Genomic DNA, 12,304 nt, shown 5'->3' on the forward strand with positions numbered 1-12,304 from the left:
TTTTAGGCTTTGGCATCAATGCCCTATACTTCCTTTGTAAACCTACCCCCTTGGCTAGTAGCCATATTTGACGAGTGTTTTTCCCTTAACTCCAAAATATTGCATATAACCTAAAAAATTATTTACCTTTCATACCCTTTAAGGAGTTACACACATCCCCAAAAGGGATTTGTAGGATCTATAATCTGAGGATCTATAATCTGAGTTCACTTTCAACTAGTGGTATGAGATAAGGATGGCACCCATTTGGTCATGGTAGCTTCTATGTTGTATTTACATTACATTTGGAAAGATGACCATTATGGTAGAGGCAGGTGTTGTTGGTTCGAAATTGCTCTGTGCAACATCTCATTAGATTAGCAAGGTGTTTCTTATGACACAACTTACATCTTGGGATTTGAAGATAGTTTTGGAAACTATTGGCATTTACCTCTTTGTGATAAGCTCTATTTATATATTAATGCCCTAGTTTTTTTTTAAAAAATACATGTTGCTTATTTCTAAGTTATTGTTATGCTTCCAGATGCTATCAAAATTAGGCCTCTAGGCTTCTAGAGGGTTTGAACCCTATAGAAGCCTAGAGGCCTAATTAGGGCGATTTTGGCCTAATTTACAAAACAACACCAAATTATAGGCTCTCAATCATAAAACTAAATTAAAGAGCATGTGGGGGTTCCGAGAAACCTCTAATTCTAGGTTTACACATCTGGAATCCACCGCTATAAGATTTTAGGGTGACTGTCCTAATTTTGTGTAAGGTAGTCACATGAGATGCCTACCTAGATTTGTCTCATTCTTCTCACAACGAAGCCTTCTCTGCAAAAACACATGAAAATCCTAGAGTAAACTAACCTATCTTGTACAAAAAAAAAATACTTCTAGAGGTAGGAGATGCAAGATATGGACATTGTTAGGTAAAACTCTAGCCAAACCCTTATTTTCCAGATTGCAGCAAACAAATTGAAGGGTTCTCACTACTCACAAAAGATCAAATCCTCAGACCACTACCAAAAAAAAGGTGATTCAACTCTCCATCTCATTCATGAGTGATTTTGTCAAATTCAATCCATACAAGGACGTACAACCTCTTCAAACTCATAATTTCTGTGAAAAACTCAATTTTCAATGTTTTATTGCCTTCAAATTTCAATCCACAGTAATTCTAACCTTGGGAATCATTTCCACAAGGCTTTTATCCTTCCCCAATAGTTTCCAACCCAATTTTGAAGAGGTTGGAGCCATTGAGAGGCTTACAACAACCAAAAGTGGAAAATTTACACTTTTGCTTGCAAATGTTGCATTTTCAAAAGTGGCCCTTTTTGACAAAGTTCTCCATTCATACCAATTTGGGATACACACAACTTGGATCAACCATAAATCACCTACACACCCTAAAATCCTATCAAACATAAAAACAAACATCAATCTACCCCTTATACAACAAATTGTCTATATTGGCTTATCAAGTTGCCTAATTTGTGACAATGGTTTACATGGTGGGGTCCTTATTGAATACATGAAAATTTCACAAACAAAAAACATTCATAATGACTCAAGGATACTAATATTCATCATCAGATCGATGATTGGCTTGTTGAAGAGGTGCCCCTACATCAGAAATCAATATCTCTATTGACCTCTCCAAACCTGATTCTAGTATGGGCATACATGAAAAGAATAGGGAAAAACCTTCTCTTTGTCTTAATCAAATGGAAAAGAAACCAAAGAAGAGTAGATTCCCAGGACCAGGAAGAAAATATATCAAAGAGTTGATAGCATCCTAGGGAGAGAAAATGATTAGTGAATGAATAGTCAAGACACTTTACTCTTACCTCTCTCAAGGTTGGTGATGATTTTACAAACATGTAATAATAGGGGATTAAATAGAAAATCCCACCAAAATATTGTTAGAAAAGTTTTGGAAAATACCAAATCTGATTTTCTTCTCTTTTAAGACACAAAGATGACTCTGGATTCTATGGCTCAAACCATCAATAAAATCTTGAAAGGTGCAAATCATATAGCAATGACTTCTCATGGTTTTGCTAGAGGTATTGATATATTGTGGAATTCTCTAGCTTGGAATGTGCTGAGTCACATTGTGGGCATGGATTTCCTAACCTCCCTCGTCAAAATAATGAAACTTTCAAATAAATTGCAATCACTAACTTCAATGGTGCCTAAACTCTTGATATGCTGAAAAGGAAATGGTCGACTACTCATTTTACATGACTTACTTGGGAGGAGGTGGATTGGATTGTTGCTAGAGATTTTACTGCCAAAATTTCTCTCTGATCAAGAAGGTGGGCTTCCTTTATTAGATCTCAGGGATCATATTATGATTTCTCAATTCCTTGAGTTAAGATTGGTTGAGGTAAATGATCCTAGCTCAACCTTCACTTCGACCAACAAAAGGGATATACCTCACTCTAGAAAAGTTAAAGTGGATAGATTTCTTGTTTCAATTTTGTTTTTTGCATAGATAAATTACTGGAAGGGCTAATTCCCATTAGATTGATATTAAAAATATTAACATATTCCATAAAGAGTATAAGATATCCCATATTATAACAGATTAAACGAGTCCATAAAATATGTTTTGCAGAGATAAAAAGATCCTAGCTAACCAGAAATGGATCTACTACCATCCTAAACAAGTCTAGACATATACCATAGAAACCCTAAAAGCTAAACCATAGACTTAACAAAATCAACCAAGATTGTCTGACCTTTGATAGATCCTTGAAGCTCTCCACTAGTCATTATCTACCACCTCATATAGAAGGATGATTTTGGTTTACATATCCCATTTGATCCCGTGCAGACAAACGTAGGATTTAACCCACTTAGGTTTTTAATTAATCTCAATCTACATCCATTTCAACGAGAATTCCAAACCCTTGGTTGCCATATGTTGGATGTCTTGGTATTCCTCCCTATCATCAATCAAAATTAGGGGCAATTTGGGTATGTCAATATGCTTTTTTTACAGATCTTTAGGTGTGGGAATACATTTAAATTCATTGATATTCATCAAGACATCATCCATGCCCCCAAGACCTTCCCTTTGAAGAGCCTCATGCATAAAAGTCTTTCTTTTTCTTTTCTAAAACTTTAATCCAAATAAATCACCTGAAATATGGAGTAAATACTTGAGTTGACCCTATATTTGTGATCTACAAATAAGAAGTCATCCCCTAGTATAGCCTTGATCACATGAATAACAAGTGGTGGTCATACTGCATGATAGCCTTTAGTCTATTGTCTCCAATCTCTCTAAAGAAATCCATTTGTCTTTTGGCAGAAGTCAAAATGAATGGGGGTATCCATATCTCTATTTTGCAACTATCGACCATGCGACTATACTCCACCTCCCTATTTTATCTAATTTATTGCTAAAACGACTAGATCTTACTATTTTAGCATTAAGATTTAGAAATTCTCACAAATCCAAAAATGATGTTTGATTTATTTGAAACTATCCACCACCACCCTGATGAATTAGGAATGAAAGATCATAATTTTTTTTATTTCTTGTAGAGTAATTCATCCCCTACACACCCCTTCAGCTCACCTAGATATAAATGCTCATCCTCTACTTATCCTTTCCTTTCTATCAAATACCTTATAAAATTGATGATATCAAACTCAACATCAAATCACATTTACCTAACAAACAAACCTTCCAAATATATCCTCTCCTATTGAGTTTTCAAGAGGGCACCCCACATTTGAGGTCTCAATCTATTCTTCATTTTTTTATGAACCAAAGATGTGGCTCAAGTTGCCAATTTGTCTTCCCCCTTCTACATTAAATTCACCAATTTTTAAATCTTTTTGATACATCCCATTTTGTTGAAGGACGACTCTAATATGACGTGCTATTAATGATCTAAGATTTTGAAATATGCAATTATCCTCCACAATCAGCTCAATTTACATGAATTCAAATCTCAAACCTTAGTAGTCATATCACATCCATCAAGCTTAGAATCATCAATTAGATTTAAATTTCTAACACCATCATTAGCATGCTTCGATGCCAACTGATTAGTCCAATCAACCTTTGAAAAAGGAAAATTAACTTCACCATCTCAACCAAAACCATCCAAAAAATCTACTTTAACTTTGTTGTCATGCCCAAAATTTAGGGCAAAAATGGAACGATTTTTTTTTTAAAAACTAATTAATTTACAAGTTCCCTCACATGACAAGCGTTAATGTATTTGCCATATCTATGCTCGAGCTAATTCTGAAATGAACCAAGCATCGATTATTGTTTAATTTTATTTGTGGAAATCTAATTGGTCAAATTTTATCTCCACGAGATTCCTAGTCATTAAATTTTATTAAATCAATCACGTTAAAAAAATTAGGAAAGCAAGATTAATTCAATCTCCAATATGATTATATAGTCTAAACATCCATTTTAAAATTTTAATGCTCTAATTAAATTAACTAGGGCAAAATTAAGTATTTCACATTAAATATACTTAAGATTATAAGACTAGGCTTTATTCTTAAAATTATATATTTCTCTTTCTTTTGCTTCCTATTAGTAATCATACGGAGGTATTTAAATATTTAATTTCTATTAAATACTTACTCCAAAAATATAACCAGAATATATATATATACACATATATATGTATATGTATATACATATGTATATGTATATGTATATACATATGTATATGTATGTATATACATATACATATACATATGTATATACATATATATATATATATATATATATATATATATATATATATAAATCCTTTTAAAAATATCTTTCCAATATAATAGTCAATATGCCTTCCAACCCTAATTAGGGATTTTTTTTTTTTTAATATATATATTAAATAACTCTAAACTATCATATTATTTTTATTTCATTTACCCTAGCCCTACCCGGGCTAGGGTTTAATCTCTTTTTTTTCTTGATTACCACTGAATTTCCACAGGGCCGAAACCCCATGGCGGTGGCCACGATTCTTTTTTTTTATACAGGTTTTGATTTTGAAGGGGCGACAGGGATGAAGGCGCCACTGTGTGTACACACAGTGGTGGCGCGGCACCACTATGTGTCCACATAGTGGGAACCGCTGGCGGCTCACACCACTGTGTGTCCACATAGTGGCGGCTGCGGCCGACACTGTGTGTCCACACAGTGGGAGCCGAAGCGGCCCACACTGTGTGTTCGCACAGTGAAAGCCGCGTGGCCCACACTGTGTGCACACACAGTGGGGTCCGTGTGCAAACCAAGAACCCCTTTCTTCTTTTTTTTTCTCAATAAGATTTGCATGCAAATTTTTAAACAAAATAACAAAGGGAAAACATTATGTAAAATCAAATTACATGCATACATATAAATGTATACACACACACATATATATATATATATATAATTCGTATAAAAGCTTAGGCTCTATTTTTTTATTTATTTTAATTGCTGATAAAAGAATGAAGTAAATCCATTGCTAAGCTATTTATCCAAACACATCGGAAATCTATAAACTTTATTCTCTTCTTCTGAACTTAGAAAATACTAATTAGAAATACAATATGCTTTTCTATAATAAATACATTCATTAATTTCTCAACCAATAAAACAACTAATTTATTTACATGTTAACAGCAAATACAAAACATGATTTTCTGCAATTTAAATGGAGATAGATTCTCAGCTAAAAAGAAGAACTCAGATTTAAATAAAATTGTTTTTTTTTTAAAGCAAGAAAAAAACTATTGCATGCAGATAATAAAACAATCTTTTTTTTTTTAAAAACAAATAGAGAATAGAAGCATTGCCAGCTTTTAATAGCTCTAACGAAAATCTACAAATTTACAGGATGTTTCTTTATTTAACTACAACAATAATTTCATGTATATTTTCAATATTACAACTTCCCTCTCATTTCTATGAATGAGGGTGTAATTTCTCCTATCAATTTTAAAACTACTAACTACAAATCAATTTAAAATTCCTTCAACAATATTCTTCTGCAACCTTTCACTTTTCCTAGTCTTTTCTCCTGGCATTCTTGCATAATAGAAACACAAATATGACCACGGAGTGGTCACCTCCTAGCCTAGGCTAACTAGTAGCCACCCCCGAGCTCAGAGAACCAATTCCTAGACAGGTAACAAATAGGCAAACACATAGAAAGCAAATTACATATAGATTTTCAGACACACTCCCAACTTGGCTTCACAGCACCACACTTTGGTGATGACATTTTTTTTAAGGGTGGTAGTGGACCAATACCCTGAGGAGAACTGCAAGTATGAAACAAACAAGTAGCCACCTCATGGCACAATAAATATATCAAGAATCTTAGCCCCTTATTCCTTATGCCCCCCAAAGGCATTCTAGCCTTATATCCCTCCTTATGACCCACATTGCACAAACAGGCCATGCAGCAAGGGTCACACAAAGATCCCTTGTGATCGCTCTCAAATGAGAGTCTCTCACTCGAGGGTTGTCACCGCTACCACCCACAAGATCCTCTTCTCTCCCAAGAGTAAGAGGTCTTGAGAAAACTCCCGAAACACAACAAAACATAATGCAAGATTTTTAAATGAAAATTGTAAAACAAGACATACAAAAACACAGATTTCTTTCGCCAAATCATACACTCAAACACATGCACGAAAATAACCATTTTAAAGAATGATCAAACCAACCTTAATCTGCCCAATGGTAGTTTTGAAATTTGAGGAAGAGCTGCCCAATCCACGAATCTTCTTCCTTCTACCCTTAGTCAATTTTTCTATTCCAAACTATTATTATCTTTTCAAAATTTCTCTTGTCTCCAAAAATGGAGAGTGGGTGATTACCCTCCAATTCTCAAAAATCTTGCTTAAGAAGCTCATTCTCTGAGTTCTCACAAGTTTCTAAAAACCAAAAGGGAAAGTAAAGCAGAAAGCAAAAAGACTCTCCCTCCAAAAGGAAAAATCTCAATTAGATTTAAACTTCTAAGTTTCAATTTTCGCACAACTCAAAAAAGCCAATTTTTAAAGCATTAAAAAGATCATTAAAAAGTAGAAACTTGCCTAAAATTACCCCTAACCCCTAGCTATACCTTATGGGCTTTAGGAAACCCTATTAAACTACCCCTAGGTGTTCATTTAACCCATTTTAAACCCCTCTGAAGTTTATTTTCGGGTCAAACATATGTTGACCACTCCAAAGATTATATTCCCAAAGTATTTATGACAACACATTATATTATTTAAGAAAAACTATAGTTTAACACTTTCCCACCAAGAGACAAGAATAAAACATTTAAATTTAAATCCACACATGTGTCAAGTGACACAATTAAGACACTTTTATAAAATAAAACATGAAATTGTCTGTTGTGGTTTTTACACATTAAATTTAAATAACACTTAACACTCATGCAGCATATACTATTACGAATAAAATACAACACAAATGGGGTGTTGTCTCTCCAAATAGACAAACCCTGGCTTACGAACATACATAAGTCTAGGTTTGGTTCTCCGTAATTTCCATGGTCACATGGTAAATTCGCTGCGCATCTCAATTTACACATTAGTACTTTCAAATATCCACATATAATATAATTCAAAGGAATACAATACACATCATCACTTGCATACAATTTTCATCTGCACAGATTAAATACATCTTTTATCAAGCAATTTCACATAAGCAATTTATCCCATTTCACATAAACTTAACCATACATCAAAGTTCTATTATCATAATAAAGTCCTGCAAATTTAATAATGACATCTATCATTGCAATATCATCCTATCTAATGATCCTGTATTGTTCTAACTCATAAAGCATATAAGTAAATCATCAAAACATAGCAATGTTATCCAAATCCTGAAATCATATAAGTTCTAAGTCTCAAAATGCATCAAAATAAAGCGTCCATAATAGTCTAATTATAAAATCCACTGAATGTCTGACTGAGTTGAGGTGAGGCCTCACATCCTCCCCCTCTAGGCATGAACTTCCTCCTGGAGTTCATCAAAGAGGTGGGGGTACTCTGATCTCATACGTGCTGCGTCCTCCCATGAAGCCGTAACCTCATCATAATAATCCCACTGGACCCTAACCTGGTCCAGCTCTTGACCTCGAAGGGCCAATGTCTGGCATGCCAAAATGCGAATGGGCTCCAAAGTTAGCTGCCTATCCGATTCCACCTGCAAAGCATCCCAATCTAAAATGTGAGACTCATCATAGATATATTTTCTCAAAACTGAAACATGAAACACATCGTGGATGCGTGACAGGCTAGGTGGCAATGCTAAACGGTAGGCAACTGGGCCTATCCTCTCAAGAATCTCAAAAGGTCCTACAAAGCGAGGTGCGATCTTAGAACCCTTTCCGTAACGGATTGGACTCTTATGCGGTCGCACTCTCAAGAAAACTCTGTCTCCAACCAAGTAGCTACGATCTATCCTCTTTGCATCAGCATATTTCTTCTGTCTATCCTGAGCCTCTCTGAGACGCTGCCTAATCAAATACACCTGCTGTTCCATATCCTGAACTATCTCAGGACCAATAGCAACTCTATCCTCTATGCGATCCCAACTCAAGGGCGTCCTGCAAGGCCTGCCGTATAATGCCTGATAGGGTGGCATCCCCAAAGAAGTATGATGCCCATTGTTATAGGCAAACTCCACTAAGGGAAGATACTCTTCCCACTGGGACTGATGATCCATGATGTAGATGCGAAGCATATCTTCTAACACTTGATTGACCCTCTCTGTCTGACCATCTGTCTCCGGGTGATAGGCTGTACTAAAATTGAGCTTAGTGCCCATAGCTGCCTGCAATGACTTCCGAAAGGAAGAAGTGAAAAGAGAATCCCTGTCAGAAATAATCTTGCGGGGCACGCCATGAAGTCTAACAATGTCTCGCAAGAACACCTGTGCTACTGCTGGAGCTGTGAATGTGGTACGAACTGGTGAAAAGTGAGCTACTTTGGTCAACTTGTCAACTGTCACCAAGATAGCATCATGGTGACGAGAAGACATAGGAAGACCAATGATCAAATCCATGGATATAGTATCCCACTTCCACTCTTGTATAGCATGAGACTGAAGCAACCCACCTGGATGGCGGTGCTCCGCCTTTACCCTCTGACACTCGAGGCATCGAGCAACTATCTCAGCAATGAGCTGCCGCATTCCCGACCAATGATACAACTGTCTCAAGTCACCATGCAACTTCCTAACCCCGGGATGCGCTGCATAAGGGGCTCTATGAGCCTCCATGACAATGAACACTCACAATCCTCCAGAGGAAGGTACATAAATGTGCCCTCTGTGGCGTAACAGCCCATCAGACTCCAAAGAATAATCCACATATTTCCCTTCTAGAGTAACCTGAGATCGTATTACCTGACAAACCTCTGCATACCATCCATCCTCTGGCAAGTGCTGTAGTATACGGTTTCTCAAGTTCGTGCAAATGGATATGGTGTAAACCTCCTGACGTCTCCTACTCAAGGCATCTGCAACTACATTTTCCTTACCTTTGATGTAGTGAACGTCAAAATCATATTCGCACAAGAACTCCATCCATCTCCTCTGACGTGCATTAAGGTTCAGCTGAGTGAAGATGTACTAAAGACTCTGATGATCTGAATGCAACTCGAAGTGATGACCTAAAAGGAAGTGTCTCCACCTCACAAGTGCATGCACTACTGCTGTGAGCTCAAGGTCGTGAGTGGGATAATTAAGTTCATGAGTCTTAAGTTTCCTAGACTCGAAAGCTATGGCCCTAACATCCTGCATAAGAACTACCCCTAAACCCTCTAGAGAAGCATCTATACAAACCATGAAATCAGTTGTAGGATCTAGTACAACAAGGATAGGAGCGCTAGTAAGTACCTTCTTGAGTTCCTAAAAGGCCTTCTCGCACTTCTCTGTCCACTCAAATTTCTTCCCTTTATGCTGAAGAGAAGTAATAGGGTGTGCGACTCTGGAAAATCCCTCGACGAAACGTTGGTAATACCCTGCTAAGCCCATGAAACTCCTGACCTCTGTCACACTGGTAGGTGCTGGCCAATCCATAATAGTACCTAATCTTTGATGGGTCAACTGAGATCCCATCACCGGAAATAACATGCCCAAGGTACTTGACCTCAAACTGAAAGAAAGCACACTTCGATAGGCTGCCAAACAACTGATTATCCCGCAAACACTGCAATACCTATTTCAGGTGCTCCTCATGCTCCTTCTCATTCCGAGAATAATTCAGTATATCATCAAGGAACACAATAACAAAACGGTCCAAAATGGTATGGAACACCCCATTCATGAGGCTCATAAAGACTATTGGGGCATTCGTAAGTCCGAATGGAACTATGGTAAACTCATAGTGACCATATCTAGTGCGAAATGCGGTCTTGTGGATATCACTTTCCACTATTCTCAACTGATGGTATCCTGACTTCAGATCTATTTTGGAAAATACTTTGGCACCCTGAAGCTGGTCAAATAAATCATCAATTCTAGGCAAAGGATATCGGTTCTTGATGGTTACTTTATTTAGCTGTCGATAATCCATACACAATCAGAGAGATCCATCCTTCTTAATGAAGATGACTGGTGCACCCCAAGGGGATACACTAGGACGAATATGACCCTTCTCAAGGAGTTCCTCAAGCTGCATTTTAAGTTCATTCAACTCATTTGTGGTCATCCTATAAGGTGCTCTGGAAACTGACTCGGCTCCTGGTACTAGGTCTATATGAAAATCAATCTCTCTACGGGGAGGCATTCCTGGTAACTCTGAAGGAAATACATCTGAGTATCCCTTAAGGATAGGATGGTCATCGAGCAATGTTTCTTTTTCCTCCTCTTCTCCTCTGTCACTGATCTTGATAGCAAAAAGCTGACATCCCTTCCGCATGCTCTGCTTAAGCTGCATTGTGGAGATCATACGAAGAGACACGGGCCTCTGAATCCTAGTGATAACTATGGGTGAACCATGATCATCCTCACACTCGATCTTTTTCAGGTGGCAATCCATCTTGGTTCTGTGGGCATAAAGCCAATCCATGCCAAGTACAATTCCGTAAGATCCAAGTGGAGTCACTCTAAGGTCTACTAAAGTGGTGGTCTTGCCAATCTGCAGCTGACATGCCCTAACCTCTGATTCCACTGACACTCTAGCTCCTGAAGCTAATTCCACTTCCCAACTGACACCCTGTCTAGTTGCCACTAGCCCACAACGCTCCACAACCAATGGAGATATAAAGGAGTCAGTAGCTCTTGAATCAAACAAAATAGATACATTGTTACCTTTGATTATACCTGAAGATTTGATAACCGTGGCCTGATGCTCAGCCTGGCGGTTGTCAACCGCTACGAATACTCTATGGGACCTGCCCATATCACCAACTGTCGGCTCTGAAGTGGCCATCCGCTGACTCCCTACCACCTGTCCCTGAGGGCAATCCCTCACCATATGCCCCATGGCTCCACATGTAAAGCAAGCACCCTGTGCCTGAAATTGGGCACCCTGAGGCCTAGAGAATGCCTGACCTCCTGTCCTACTGGATCCGCTGTACCCACCCCTAGAGGACTGCTGAGTCCCCGTCGGCTGTGCGTACTGCCCCTATGCTCTCTAATCATGTTTCTATCCCTGAGGCTGCCACTACTTGGGCTTGGAGCCCTGCTGATACTGTGGAGACTTTTGCCTCTGGTTCTATGGTGTCTGTTGTGGAGGACGGGGTTTGGAGAACCCCTGAGAATTTCGGTTGTTTCCTTTCCAATGTGGTTTCTAGAATCCATAAGTCTGAGGTGCGGGATTTCAGTTCTGAAACCGATCCCTATTGTCCTGTGGTCTGACCTGAATTTCCTCGGCAATCAGTGCCTTCTCTACAGCAACTCGAAGGCTCTCTGGTGCGGACATCCTAACAGGCCCGACTATACCGGCATTTAATTCCCTGATGAAGCAGTTTACAAGAAGTTTCTCATCCTTTAGATAATCTACATAAGGCAACAACTCAAAGAATTTACTCTCATACTGGGTTACTGACAAGCCTTTTTGTTGGAGATCATGAATTTCGTCTATACGACGCTACCTGAAGTGTTCTGATAGGTACCTCTCACGAAACCTCTGTATGAATATCTCCCAAGTGAGAGTATCAGGAACTAATCCGCATTTGTACTCTTCTTGTCTCCACCAAGTGGAGGCTGTCCCTCTCAGAAGATGAACTGCAACACGTGTTGTCAAGTTGCTCTCATAAGAACGCAACGCAAAGCACCTCTCAAGACTCAGAAGCCATGCCTCGGCCTCTACTCCAT

This window comes from Cryptomeria japonica, chromosome 9, assembly GCF_030272615.1.
Source record: "Cryptomeria japonica chromosome 9, Sugi_1.0, whole genome shotgun sequence".
NCBI classification, from domain to species: domain Eukaryota; kingdom Viridiplantae; phylum Streptophyta; class Pinopsida; order Cupressales; family Cupressaceae; genus Cryptomeria; species Cryptomeria japonica.